The sequence below is a fragment of the Sorex fumeus genome, unplaced genomic scaffold (assembly GCF_029834395.1).
Source record: "Sorex fumeus unplaced genomic scaffold, SorFum_2.1 ptg000098l, whole genome shotgun sequence".
In the NCBI taxonomy this organism is placed as follows: domain Eukaryota; kingdom Metazoa; phylum Chordata; class Mammalia; order Eulipotyphla; family Soricidae; genus Sorex; species Sorex fumeus.
Window position 1 is genome coordinate 1,462,123 of NW_026606155.1, and position 15,842 is coordinate 1,477,964.

Genomic DNA, 15,842 nt, shown 5'->3' on the forward strand with positions numbered 1-15,842 from the left:
TTGGCTGCGTGCAAGGCAAACGCCCTACCCGCTGTGCTATCGCTCCAGTCCCCGATACCATGTATTTTATAATACATGTAGAAAATGTATAATATGTGACTATATTTTTACATATAACTATATATTTACACATTCAGATACTTTCCTAAATATGGAGATATGTACAAACACAATGATATATAATTGAATATAAACTTCAATTCTAAAACCATCATCTTATGACTTGGAAAATATTCAATCCATTTCTATGCAGTTCAAAATTAACACAAAGCTGTTCATTATGTCAATTACCATTGCTCATTTTACTGGAAGTTTTATACAGTACCACTAAATAACAGAAAATAAATTCAGATACTAGGGGAAAATGAATTAAAACAGTATTTGCAGGTACCCATAATAAAGCTCCATAACCCAAGCATACTCACGATGAAACAAACTCAGATAATGAAAGAATTCAGCAAGATGCCAGCTACAAATTTAGCCTACAAAATGGCAGCCTCCAGATGCACAGAGGACAGTAAAAGCATACCATCGTGATGGAGGTCCTGAGTCTGTTGTGATGAAACTAAATTCTGTCCTCCTCCCCGTCTGTGTCTCAGCTATCCTACCACATTATGATGAATTCGAGCCATAACACTGGACTTACTGAGCACAATTCAGGGGACAGAGATGGTGGGTAATGGTTGGCGCTTATATCTATGCAGAATCCACCAGGCTTGGGTGCAGGCAGGGTGTGGAGGGTGTTACTGTCTCCACAGCATATGGGGATAGTGTGGACCCAAGAACACCTTAGCCTCCAAGCTTCCCCTCCAGATGACAGCCGCGCCTGATTTTGTGCGTGTTTTCAGTTTCATGCTAGACTCGACTGCCTTAGAAAAAAAGTTTTATGCCAGGAGCAACTGGAAATGTGAGTCACCCCCATCATACCCCTACCTTTGCCTTTGTCTACTCCAAGATATTGAGCACTGTATCAGGACAGTAACACAGCATGAGGATGGGGTTTCACTCAGGGAGTACAAATAACAGCTGTGGATTCCCATCAAGGCTGACCTATCTTAAACAAATAAGATTGGCAGCTTCAACCCCTGTCTAGCTGGGCTCAGTCCCAAGAATGAGATGAACTCACACAGAAGAAGACAAACACACATGGGTTGTCAGAGCTATAGATCATCATCAGTGGTCTCAGAGGCCATTTCTTCAATACAATAGCATTCCCCTGCCACTCTCCGGGCTCCAGACAGATGAGCCATTGTTGGCAGACATCAAAGACAGTCAGCAACACACAAAAAAGTATAAAGGTCAAAATGAAAAAACTATAACAATCAGAAATGAAGTGCATAGTAGGTAACAATTTAAAAGTTAATAGAAATTCTAAACATCAGAATAACAGAAGCAGAGCAAAAAATCAAGGCACTCAAAGATGGGGATGAGACCTCTGGGAAATAGCAGAAGGAAGAAAGTCATCTGAAAAGAAATGAACAGCATGCCAGAAAACTGTAGAATGAGTTCAAGAAGAGCAATATAAGAATCATTAGAGTCACTGAAGAACAGGAAGGCTATTTGAGTGAAGAAACAAATAGTTTAAGAAATCATTGAGCAGAATTTCCCAGAGTTGAGTATTACAGGCACTGAGATCCAAGAGACTAGAAGGGTTCCAGTGAAAATAGACTCAATTAAGAAAACACTTATATACCTTGTCTTTAAAATGACAAACCCAAAGATATAGACAATATGAAAAGCAACAAGACCAAAAAAGTAATTTATATTCGAAGGAAATCCCATAAGATGTACAGCAGATATATCAAGTGAGACTCCATGAATAGTTCTGCGGTGAACATAGGAGCGCAGATGGTTTCTCACCGTTTTATGTATGGGCCTCTAGGACATATTTCCGAAACACTGATTGTTGATTTATAGAAGATCAACTTCTAGTTTTTAGAGGCATGTCCATATTGTTTGCCAAAAATGCTCAATCAGTCAGTGTTACTACATGAAGTGATTGAAAATCTGGAAACAAACCAAGTGCCCAAGAACAGATGAGTAGATAAAGAAGCTGTGTATATCTACACACTGGAGTACTGCATAGATGTTAGAAAAAATTTAGTCATGAAATTTGCTTATACATATATGGACATGGAGAGTATCATGTTGAGTGAAATGAGTACGAGGGACTGGGACAGACATAGAATGATCTCACTTATTTATAGGTATAAATAAAAAGTATGAGAATAAGACCCAAAACAAGGGCCAAGAGGACTGATCCATAGAAGGTGCAGAGGACAGAGAAGGGAAATCTGTGATAGTTGGAAATGATCACTCTGAACAAAAACTCAGTCCTAAAAGGAGGTAACATGATCCACATGATACTCTTTTATTAATAGTATTGCAAACCAGAGTGCCTAAAAAAAACAGAAGATAAAGGGAATGAGAGAGAGAGAGAGAGGGAGAGAGAGAGAGAGAGAGAGAGAGAGAGAGAGAGAGAGAGAGAGAAGAAAAGTGTCTGCCATAGAAACAGATTGAGGTGAGGCAGAGGGAAACTGTGGACTTTGGTGGTGGGAAATGTACACTGGTGAAGGATTGGTGTTTGTTGGCTAACATTGGGTTATCCTTGCTCCTCCCCAGGTAGCTTAAGGTTTATTGGACCACTCCCACAACAGTGGTCTTGAGGCACACCCAATTCCATCCAGCACTAATACTCCTATACTGCTTTTCTATTTCCTTATGTCATTTGCATGTTTTATTTAGCAATGTCCTTTTTGTATCGATACAAGAAGACAGTTCATGTTATGCTTTGTAACATGGGAGTTAAATTGACTCCAAAATAATATTTACTTCTGGGCTTCCACATTTACTTGATTTAAGCCTCAACTTAACTAAAATTAACCCTTAGTTCCTAGCAACCCCCAAACAGGGCCCCAGTGAGGGACTGGATGGACCCAGAGCAAGCTATGAGCTACCCTGGCATCAAAATAAGCCCAATCAATAACCATAATACTTAACTATAAGTTAAGAGCATGGTCATGGACAAACTTGTCATGACCCAAAAAGAAGTAACTAAATAATGATCCTGCTGTGGTTAGGAAAGACTAACCTGGCCTGAGGACTATGGTCTGAAATATACAGCAAGATGAAAGAGCCAACCTTTAAACTTAATACAACTCTTACTGTTTTCATATGAAATATCAAGAAATATTATAAGAAGTAAATTTACTATAATGTTTTAAATGGATTACTAGCTGAGGAAAGGAGAAAGCAATACACCCTGGATGAAACCATGCCCTTGAGAGGACCTCCTAGTAATCTGGATTGCTGAACCCTCAGAGAGATTTTGTCTTTGAGTTAATCTCCTGAAGGAGTGCCTTTACCTTGTTTGTTGCTATGATAATGTTCAACCCCACCTTTGTGTATCCCCACCCTTCATGATTTCTATATAACTCTGCTGTAAGGGGCAAGAGGAAACTAGATTTTGAAGACTAGAAAGTCAAGTACTAGATAGATGTTAAAGACTTGAGGAGAATGGAGACTTTGGAGACTTTGAAGACTTTGAGGACTAGAAAGTCAAAGACTAGAAAGAGGATGATAACTGAGACTTTGGGACTTTGGGGCTTTGAGGAAGGCGAGGAGTAGATGAAGATGATGACTGGAAGTAGAAAACTATCAGACTAAGACAAGACAGGGAATAAAATGCAATGAGGGAGAGAACTATGAGGTCTACAAGGAGATTGGGATGATGGAACTCAGATGACTGGGACTACAACCAAAACTACGACTACGACTGCGCCATGAGGGGAGAGACTGGATTATGCTGAGGAGAAAGAAAAAAACCGACTTCCGACCAGCCTGGGGCCCTGCTCCTGTTTCTCCATTCCCCAGTCCTTCATCTGCCCATCATCTGGCCTGGGGAAGCAGCTCTCAGCCACCAAACTTCTCGAGTACCCATCACATGCCCAGAAGTCTTTTTCTTTTGAAATTCACAGCTGTTGAAACATTGAACAATATTCTAACTATGTATCTCAGTGATTCAATTTTTTTTTAAATAACGATACCCTAGAAGCCAGAAGAGAACGGAGGACATAGTAAAAATAATAAGGCCCTCCCGTTGATCATCGATTTGCTCGAGCGGGCCCAGTAACGTCTCCATTGGAGACTTTGCTGTTACTGTGTCTGGCATATCGAATACTCTCGGTAGCTTGCCAGGCTCTCCAAGAGGGGCGGAGGAATCGAACTCGGGTCAGCCATATTGGCTGTGTGCAAGGCAGACGCCCTACCCACTGTGCTATTGCTCCAGCCCACACTCTCCAGCACAGCCACAGCCCCAGAAGCACAAGGACTTAATGCAGAACCCAGCAGCTTGGAGCAGAAAAGTGAACGGACTATGCATTAATCGAGGCCATCATGTCTGCCTGGAGGGGAAAGGGTGTTGCCCCATTCGCCCTCTCCTCTCTGGAAAGAAGATGGTGGCCACATGGGTGCCTTGTGGAGAGCAGGTGTGAGCCCGGGGTGTGGGGGCGACTGAAACCTCATGGGAAGGGGGGGCGTTCCAGTCCGTCCTTTACGCCCTACCGAGGCTGCCAGTTACCCCCCATGAGCGACTCTCCAGCACGGCCACGACTCCAGAGCACAGAAACCAATCTCTTAATTATCTGACTCTCAGTAGAAATACCTCCAGGGTTAATTAGCAAAATAGCGGAAATCCAAAACCAACATTTAATTCTTGAACCCAGCTGTAGAAAGCGAATCACTCCACAATGCTTTCTCGGCATGTCTGATTTGGGGGGAGGGGGTAAACTCTAAATAATAGTGGTGCATCTTTTATTGAAACAATGAATCTAATCAAAGCAGATAGAGTGTCAACTAGAATTCATCTGCCTCGCAGGCATTGGGAGGGGTGGGGGTGGGGTTTTATTGGGGTTCTTCGTGGTAAAAAATAAGTATTGGTAAAGGGAAAGGTGTTTGATATTTGCATGACTGAGACCTAAACCTGAAAGCTTTGTAACTTTTCCCACAGTGATTCAATAAATAAATAAATAAAAATTTCAACAAAATAAACATCTCACCCAGAATACACTATCCAGAGAGATTATCATTCCAATTTGTAAGAATGATACAGAGTGACATGGACAATTTCCTAAGCAAAAGTATAAGGAATCATAGCCTTGAAACTGGTTTTTAAAGATTTAAGAGAGCCTCTCTAAAGGACAGGACAAATTTCACAGCATGTGGCATTGAATATGGCAGTCACTAATGGTGCATATAGTTGCCCAGATTAGATTAATGTCACTAATTAAGGCTTTCCTAATTAGCTAAAGATAATGGATAATATTTTATTTATATTGGTTAAAATAATTTAGCAACCAATCATCACAAATTGATTTATTTTCTAAACATTCCATTTTCCATTCCTTTACATTTGATTATAGACAGTAAAATTAATTAAATTAGTTATATTGGGGCTGGAGAGATAGCACAGCGGGTAAGGCGTTTGCCTTGCACACGGCCAACCCGGGTTCGATTCCCAGCATCCCATATGGTCCCCTGAGCACTGCCAGGAGTAACTCCTGAGTGCAGAGGCAGATGCACATCCCTGTGCATCACCGGATGTGACCCAAAAAAGCAAACATAAATAAATACATAAATAAATAAACAAACAAAAATAAGTTAGTTGTATGCTTATCAGGTCAGCAGACTGGGGACATAAGTGGAGGGAGTGGGACACCAGTGATGGGATTGGTGTTAGAACACTGTATGCCTGAAATAACTGAGACTCCCAACTTAGCCAAACTACCATACATGTATCAATTTCCGAGTAAATGGATGGATAGAAACTGGGAGCCTGTCTTAGAATCACTTGCCTCATCACCCTTTGCCTCTAAGGACTTCATAGAGATTTTCTAAGAATGTGTCGCTTATTTCTCAGTAAAACTTCAACTTCCTGCCACTGAATCAGGTTCCATCTTGGATCCTCTGTCCCACCCAGATTCCAACTGTGTTCACTGCCCCTAGAGAGTTTGGAGCTCTCGGGTCTTTCTCCCGCAGGGGACGGCCTTGGCACTGATTCCTGGACCACGTCCGAGTCCTTGCAGGGACTCTGGGGGCATAATCTGGGGAAGAGCCTGCAGAAACATCTTCTGAAATCACCAGATACACAATCAGCCTCTGCTCTCCCCATCAAACACCCTGTGATCTACAACCCTGATATTTGTAAGCCACACAATATCTGCTGTCGCAAGTGGGTGTCATCATACACATGGAAGATTCTTCTTATTTGTTTTTTCTTCAATTTCTCCTTAAGAAATTTTTTATTTTAAAAATTTTCAATTTTTAAAAAATTTTATTTAAAAGCAACAACAATGATGCCATTTCTTTTGTCCCTCTTCAGATTACTGGGAATAGTCAAACCATCACCACTTCCATCCCAGTCAGAAAGTTCTCAGACAGGAGTGATGGCTCAGAGGACAGAAGGTATACTTCACGTGGGACCTGGGACTCGATTCTCATACTTTAGGTGACCTTCAAGCAGGAATAGCCCCTGAGGACACCAGGAGATGTCCCTAAATTGAAAAGTTGTACCACCACACAGGAACCCACTGACACACTGACAACAGTTTACCTGTCCCTAGACTTGGGCCCTTCTCAGCACCAACCCCACACCACGCGTCCTTTGTCTACATCACTTCCCTTCATAATCCTAGTTTAAGCCTTTGCTGAAACCTGAGAGTAATTTGGATTTGGAGACCGTCTATTTGAACCGTCTATGTTCAAACCTATTTTAATCTGGGACTTTTTAAAGGAAGAAAAGGGAAGGGAAAGTGAAGGAAAGGAAAGGAAGAGAAAGGATGAGAATGGGAAGGAAGGAAGGAAGGAAGGAAGGAAGGAAGGAAGGAAGGAAGGGAGGAAGGAAGGAAGGAAGGGAGGGAGGGAGGGAGGGAGGGAGGGAGGGAGGGAGGGTGGGTTTCTTCCTCAAAAGAAGAAATGTTCTCTCATTTACAATTCTATGCTTTCTGCATTAGCACTCAGTACACTGCAGGCAAAGGTTATCAAAAGTTAATTCCACAAGTATTCTATATGTAGCAAATTTATTTTGTCAAATCAGGGATCAAAGACAAGGCAAACAAAGGTAGAGGATGATGTGATGAGTATTTTCTAAACAGTCCCAATAAGCGAGAATTTACACTTTCTTTGCCTTTTTAGAGGCTGGAGCGATAGATAGCACAGTGGAAAGGTTTTTTTCCATGAATGCAGCTAACCCTGCTGACCTGGGTTTGATTCCATCGCACCCTCTCGGAGAGCCCAGCAAGCTACCGAGAGTATCTTGCCTGCACTGCAAAGCCTGGCAAACTACCTGTGACATATTCGATATGCCAAAAACAGTAACAACAATTCTCACAATGGAGACGTTACTGGGCCCGCTCGAGCAAATCGATGAACAATGGGAGGATAGTGCTACAGTTGCCTTTCTATCAATCTTTCAGAAGAGCTTCACATGGTCATTAGGTAATACAGGACAATGAGGAGAAATCTGACTCAGCCACTGGACAATTTTCCCCTCTACTGGTTGCTCCCCTGTTCCCAGACCAGGTAGGCTCAGTTCCCCTGAGCACAGAGAATGCAGCTGCAGGGACACTGCACGGGGCTCTGAGGGAGACTCCTGTCAGACTCTCACACCTGTCGCTCAAGACAAGACCATCTTTAGTGCAAGAACAGACTCCGGCACTATGGGAGAACTCTGTAGGACTCTCGGTGACCAGAGACCAGCTTTCCTCAGAGACCCGAGGCGTCTAATGACCCAAGGAGAGGCGGGCTGCAGCCTCTTTGCTGGGGTCCTGGTACACTGAGTGGTGATGCAGTGACAGGCCCAGATGCTGACTTTGAGCAATTGCTGGGAAATCTACCTGCTGTGCGTTCATTTACTCGCTTGTGCTTAGGGGCTACATTCAGAGACCTCAGGACATAGTCCAAGCTCTGTGCTGAGGGCCCACTCCCAGCAGTGCTCAGGGGACCCTGCCACACTGGGGATCAAACTCAGGCCTCTTGGTGCTAAGCGTGCACCCAGCCAACTGAGCTCTCTCCAGCCCCTCAATTGAGTTTTCACACACGGTCATTAACATCGCTGAATCTTCTCTGACACTTAGGCTGCTTAATTTCTGCCTTCCAGACTCCCAGGGTTTCTTCTGCTCTGTATGGACTTCCCAGGGTGATGGCATGAGTCTTTTCTTTTTGATTTTAATCTATACAGGCCACATACTGTGGTGGTGTGTAATGCCAGGGATGGCTCGCGGGCTTAGCACTTGTCTCATAACTATCTCCCAGGGTCCAGAAGATGATGAATTGAACCCCAGCTTCCCACAGAAGATAAAAACTCAAATCCAGAAGGACTGGAGATTTGAATGGGAAAAGAGAGCAATAAAAGCCTTTGAAGTTTGAAACACGAAAATTGGCGTCATAGCATTGGGTAAGCAATGATTTCTAAGTAATCATATGCAAACTAAAAGTAATAACATCAGAGTACATTTGAATATTCTAGGTAGTTTTTTTTAAATTATAGTCATGTACACTAAAATAAATAATTATTTTTATTTTTTCATTAGCCATTTTATTGAGATACTGGGATTTATTGTTCTGTGAATAACACTTTCAAGCATCATCATGCCAAGCCGCACCCATTACTGACAGCACTAATCCCTTCGTGGGCCCTTCTCAACCCTGCCCTAAACCCTTGTAAGCATGGTTCTGTATGCAAAATCTGAAGTTCAGATTACTTAGACCATTTGTCATTCCCTTCCTGTGTTTCTGTTTTATCCCACATACGGGAGAGATATCTTTCTGTGCGTGTGTGGAAGTTGCTACATCTACACACAGATAGATGATTAGAGCAAGTCTCCTGAAATTCCAAAAAACTGTAAATCAATTATAAGTTCATAATGAACATTTTTCCAAATCTATTATATCTTTATTTTTAGAGGCATATAAATTTTAAAAATTAATTTAAGCATGTGCGACTTAAATTTAAAAATCATTCAGTTGCCCTTCTACTAAAATGAAACCAGAAAGGAAACTAAGAAACATTTAGAAAAATATATTCTGAGAACAGGAAATGTTAAGAATCTGTGTAACAGGGGCTGTTGAGATAGTACAGGTAGTAGCAGATAAGGCTGTACTTGCTTTATGTGCAGCTGATCAGGCTTGAACCCCTAAAGCCCTTTGTTCTTCTCCAGGTAATCCCAGTGGTGATTCCTGAGTGCAGGGCCAGAAGTAAAAGCCGAGGACTGCCAAGTGTAGCCCCTAAATCACAGGCATGAGCAATCATAATAGGTAATCCCGTCCAGAGGACTTGGTGGGACAGAAACTCACATGAACAAGAGGACAGTCTCTCTCCTCTAATACGAGTTTAACCACCACTGCAATATCATGTTGATCCCTACTGTTGAGAAATTACAGTAGAAAGTCAAAAGAAAGCAGGATTAAAAACAAGAGTGAGCCAGAATCAGATACAAAGGCATGGGAACACCTGATGACAAATTTGGAACACCTGGGTACAGCCATCCCTGAATCCTCTCTACCCTATAGAACGCAGATTCATGAAACCCAGGAAGTATTTCATCTGCATTAAAGCAGTTTGAGTTTGATCTCATTTGCTTTAAATGAGAAGAGGAATACAAATGCAGGGAGAGGTAAAGATGCTACATTTTGACATCAAGTGATCTTGGACTTTCCTCTCCTCTGCATTCATAAGCTCCATGTTCCTTATTTCACAGCTGCAAAATCTGTGTGAAGGTTGAAGGAGAGACTCAGCATGGGTAGCCTGTGGCTGACTCTCTCCCACATGCCCCCACTGGCCACAGATCCCCCACTTCCTTCACAGCTGTCAGTGTCACGGTGCTCAATAAGGATACCCAGGGTTTCCAGCCATACCAGAAAAACACAAAATTATGTCACTTAACGATGAGCAAGTAAAGGCTGATAAAATCTCAAGGCCAAACTGGGCTGCCAAAATGAAAAAGGACTAAAATGACTGTCTGTACTTTCAACACATGTACACTGGCGTCAGAAGTGTCCATCAAGGACCTGATGGTGCAAACGCAGAAGATCAAGTACGACATCATTGGTCTGACCTAGACGAGAAGGCATCAATTACATCACACCATTTTCGACACTGGAGAAGAACTATTCCTCAGAACATGTGACAAAAGAGGCGTCGGTGGTGTCAGTGTCCTTGTCAACACAAACTTGGCCATGAGCATCGATTCATTCAAATGCCTAACAACCCAAATTGGACGATTAGGCTTGAATAGATGTGGCTCATTGTTGGCAGTTTCTATCTTTGTCATCTACGCACCAACATCCAACTATGATGAAGAAGAAATTGAGAAGTTTTACATGGAGCTAGAGAAATTCTATAAAGAAGACTACACCTTCTACAAGATCATTGTCAGTGATTTTAATGCCAATATAAGACCGAGAAGGTCACCCAAAGAACTCCACATCGGGACCCATGGCCTAGAATGGAAAGAACAGGGTGAGAGACTGAGTTCATCAGGTCGACCAAGATCATCCATGGTAACTCACAGTTCCAGAAGGTCGAAACTAAACGTTGGACATGGGAGTCTCCTGGTGGACAGTTCCACAACAAAATTGACCACATCATATTCTATCAATGGTTTTGCCTGACCGATGTCGCTGTTGTCCCAAAATTCCAAACGGGATTGGACCACCATCTCCTTTGTGCAAAATTCTACTTCACAGAATGAGGAGAAAGGGCTGCAAAGTTTAAGAAGAGAACTCCCAGAATGATCACCATCTGGGAGTTCTTTGGCACTATTGCAACAACATGAGAAGATGCCATTGTTGACAACATCGACAAGGAATACGATCGACTGGTTCAGCACCTCCATGATTGCGCAAGGAATGCCGAGAGTGGGAAAGCCACAAACAGATGCCTGTCTTCAAAAACTCTCGAGCTTATTAGCCAACGTTCTTTGGCACAAGTCTCAGGCAATCACAAGCTAACATCTGAGCTCAGAAAGTAGTGTAGAGAAGAGATAAAAGAAGACCTTAAAGAGAGAAGAGCGGGAGTGCTGGATGCAGCAGAAGCCAGGAAAAGCATTCATAATGCCCACCTATCCTTCACCAACTACAAGACCAAGATGACTGCCCTCTGACATCCTGATGGATCTATCATATCTTCCAGAAAGGCAATGGAGAAGATTATTTGTGACTTCTACTTGGGTCTCTTCAATAGCCACGTCCACCTGCCCACATACCAAATTCCGCAGGATGGATATGTCATTCCCAACATTCTCCATTCCAAAATACAATGTACCATTTCATCGGTAATGAAATGTACAGCATCCGGTTCAGGCAAGGTCAGAGCTAAACACCTGAAGAATCTGCCGCCAGTAATCGTCAATACACTGGCTCGGCTCTTCACATGCTACCAGTCTGAATGGAAGGTTCTGTCCCAGTGGAAAACCAGAAAGACCGTTCTGTTGTACAAGAAGGGAGACATCCACAACATCAGCAACTATCGCCTGATCTGCTGTTGTCCGTCGTCTACAAGTTGTTCATTTGAATCATTCTGAATAGAATAGGCATAACACTAGACAAAGGACAACTATGTGAGCAAACTGGGTTCCGAAAAGGATTCAGCACGATTGACCATATCCACATGGTAACCAAGCTCATTGAGATTTCTCAGAAGTTCAAGATGCCGCTCTGTCTAACATTCATTGATTTAAAGAAGGCCTTTGATTCTGTTGAGACTGAAGTGATCATCGAAGTCCTTGCTAAACAGGACATTAAAACTCAATACATCAGGATCCTCCATGAGCTGTATTACGGATTCACTACCAGGATCTCACCATTCTACAAAGAAGTGATCATCCATGTCAAGAGAGGGGTTCAGCAGGGTGATACCCTTTCACCGAAACTCTTCAGTGTCACCCTCGAGAATGTCATGCAATGACTGGAATGGGAAGAAATGGGAGTGAAGATAGATGGTCAGCAACTATACCACCTCCACTTCACTGATGACATCATTCTAATGACACCAAACATTAGTCAAGCAGCACAAATGCTGGCCGAGTTCGACCATGAATGTGGAAAGGCTGGACTGCAGCTGAATCTCGCCAAGACAATGCTCATGAAAAATGAACATTGTCAGTCCCTGACATTCCATTTACTCTCAACAGAACGAACATATCCAAATGTAGTAACTATGTGTACCTTGATCAAGAACTCAACATGAGGAACAACTTGAAACCAGAACTGCACAGGAGGAAGAGAGCCGCTTGGAATGCCTTCCAGAGCATCAAAGAAATAGCTAGGAGGATGAAGAACCTTCAGCTCTGGGCACATATTTTTGACTCCACCGTTCTTCTTGCAATAACATATGCCTCAGAGACCTGGGCCCTACAAAAACAGGATGAGAGCACTATTTGGGTCTCCCAAAGAGGAATCAAAAGAGCTATGCTTGGAATATCACATTTCACTTAAGTGAGAGAAGGAATCCGGATTTCCATCCTCCATCAATGATCAAGAATCAGGGACATTGTCTCATTTGCCAGAGCACTGAAAGTCAGATGGGTTGGACATGTATTGCAATTTTAGAGATGACTGATTTAGAGCTGTTACTGACCGGATTCCACAGGACGTCAAAAGGATGCATGGCAGCCCACTTAAGTGATGGTCAGACTTCTTCGTCAAAAACCTGAACAAACGGTTTGAGGCTCTTCATGTTCCTGGAGTGAGCAGATGCCACTGGGCTACACTAGCACTCTACAGGGACGAATGGAGCCATTACTGACACCCGCTTGAACAAATTGATGATCAACGGGATGACAAGTGATACAAGTGAAGTGATGGTAGATTTTGATAGCACTGTTTCCCCTTCCCCCCCCTTGTTCATCGATTTGCTCGAGTAGGCACCAGTAAAGTCTCCATTGTGAGACTTGTTGTTACTGTATTTGGTTTTTTGATGATCAACGGGATGACAAGTGATACAAGTGAAGTGATGGTAGATTTTGATAGCACTGTTTCCCCTTCCCCCCCCCCCCCTTGTTCATCGATTTGCTCGAGCAGGCACCAGTAAAGTCTCCATTGTGAGACTTGTTGTTACTGTATTTGGCATATTGAATATACCATGGATAGCTTACCAGGCTCTGCCGTGCGGGCAGGATACTCTCAGTAGCTTGCAGGGTTCTCCGAGAGGGATTGAGTAACTGAACCTGGATCTGCCACGTGCAAGGGAAATGCCCTACCCACTGTGCTATCGCTCCAGCCCAAAGGATAAATTTCAGATAATGGAACTCAACATGAAGAACTCCATACAATGGAATGGAGAAGAAAGTTCCAATGAAGTGTTGCTATGTTCACTACAATGTCCTGGAAAATGTTGTGTATTGAGTAGACATCACTCTAAATAATTGACATTCACAAAACAACTAAACGTATGGCAAGCCAAGTGATTAATGGCAAACCAGAATCACTGAGATCAACATATTTAACAATATGCAATATGCCTTGAGCATGATATAGCAGAAAGCACAATTTAAATGCCAACGTAGATCATGATAAAGAACAGAAGTTCAGCAAAAAGACGTAACCAACGAAGAGAGAGGCATATGGTAATGATAAGAAAACACAAACAACTTGGATGAAAAGTATAAACACCCATTGCTGCAGATGCCAACCAGCATCCAACGCTCCATTGCTGAGTGGCATCATACGGCGCTTCTTCAGGAGGGACACTTTTAGTGACTGGCCCCTGCAGGACACCTGCCATTAGACCCAGGCAGGTAATGTAAAACCTCTCTTAGACTCTTGACTTCCACCTACTTACGTGAGTGTTGAAAAGAACCTTAATCTTCTACTATTTCTAATTGCTTGCTATTTTACGTATGAACCTCATTCATATATTCTGTACATTCCTTACAAGAACATGAAATGTGGCTATGGATGGAATACTGACTATGCCTGAGCCAGTTTTCCTACATCTCTGTGAGCCTGCATCTTCCCTGCCAGCTGCTGTCTCTGGGAGACAGGAGCAAAGACTCCCTGTAAACTCGTGCTGTGTCTCTGGGAAGAGGAAACAAGGGGCCTATGCTTAGTCAAAATGTTTTTTTTTTTTTAGAAATGTTTGCATAAAAGTTGAGGTTACAGAAGCCATGGGTTTTATGTGCTATCTTCTTACTGAGAGTGGCACACTGTACCCTAGAGCAGCCTCTGGTTAATTGGTTAATAACTGGGGGGTAAGGAAGGAAACCGTGATCCCTAGGCACTGCCCCCTCCCTCTAACCATTAACCAGCTGGGAACAAGGCAAAGAGCATTTCACCCAGTGTCCCTGCCCAGGCTTACTGTGCCACAGTGAGACCAGGCAGGCAGGATGCCGACCACTCTCCAGAGCATGAGAAATGCCTGGTCATCTCATCCGTCTGTGCCTTCTGGCCTCCAGAACAAAGCCATGAAGCAAGGGGAAACGGGTCAATTCAATTCATTTTAAGGGGCACCGAACATAAGTCATACCTGGGCCAAGATGAAGTAATCCTCGGAGAGTTTTCCAAAATCTGAAGGTCACCCACAAAGGCTCCCGCCTGGCCAGGGTGGACATTGAGACAGAGAGTCATTCCTAAATGTCATGTGACCTATGAAACCCGGAGGACAGGATTGCCACAAAATTTATCCCTAATATTGACCCTCAGGAGCTGAGCAGAAGGGTGCCTGTCCAGGTGTGGGTGACGGCGCAGTGCTGGGATGCCCACTGGGGCTGAGCATTGGGGTGGGGAAGCAGAGACAAGCACCCACATGAGTAGGACAGGGTCAGTGGGGGGTGGACTGGGGAGACGAGTCAGCATCACCCATCAGGTCACCTGGGTTCTCAGCGGCAGAACTGGACCCACCCCCCACCCCAGGCCCAGGAAACTGCAGGCACAGGAGAGATGGTCAAGGAAACTGGGAAGCTGAGAGGACAGGGTGGACAGTGGGTCTGGCTCTGTGCTCTAGGGACCATGGGCAAGTACCAGAGGTCATACTGTAGTCAGTCATACCCACCAGGCGAGTAGCCTTAACCCTTACTATCTCTCTGGCCACTTAACTTGAATTTTTAGTCAGATATTTTAATGCCCTTCATTTACACCAATATATGCACATATATTTATTAGAAATTTTCCTCTGATTACTCACCATGGAAATACATTTAATATCCTAATTTTCTGATACTCACATTAGAATTGATGTCAACATATCCTCAATAACATGCAGAAGGTCTGCTGCTTTATAATTCTGTCCCCCATAGCCTTCCAATTATTTAAGACACAAATTATATGTTTTACTACCTGTCCAAAAAAATAGAATAACCATTATTTTAAGCATTCATATATACAATCATACAATCAAATATAAAAAATGCTAACTGGAGTTACAAGCAAAATTTACAATACTAGAATTTGTGTAGTGGTCTGTGAATTTACTACAGGGATCTTTATTTCTTCAACATAGATGTCTCTTGAGAGTCCTCTCATTTTAGCCAGAAATTCTCTCTACTGCATTGGTTGCAAGACATATTAGTGATAATGAACCCCCTCAATTTTCGTTTATTTGGGGAGGTCTGATTTCTCCCTCATTTTCATTGAATAACACTGCTGGATAGTATTGTTGGATATAGAATTCCTGGTTGGCAGTTCTCCTTTCAATACTTTAAATAATTCAGCTGCATGGAAATTCAACCTTCATGAGACACTTCTATCTGTTTACTAATATCAGAATAATCATGTCTACTTAGTTTATTGCTGCAGGTTAAATGGGAATATAGGTAAAATATCACTGCCCATACTGAGCTCTTGATAAG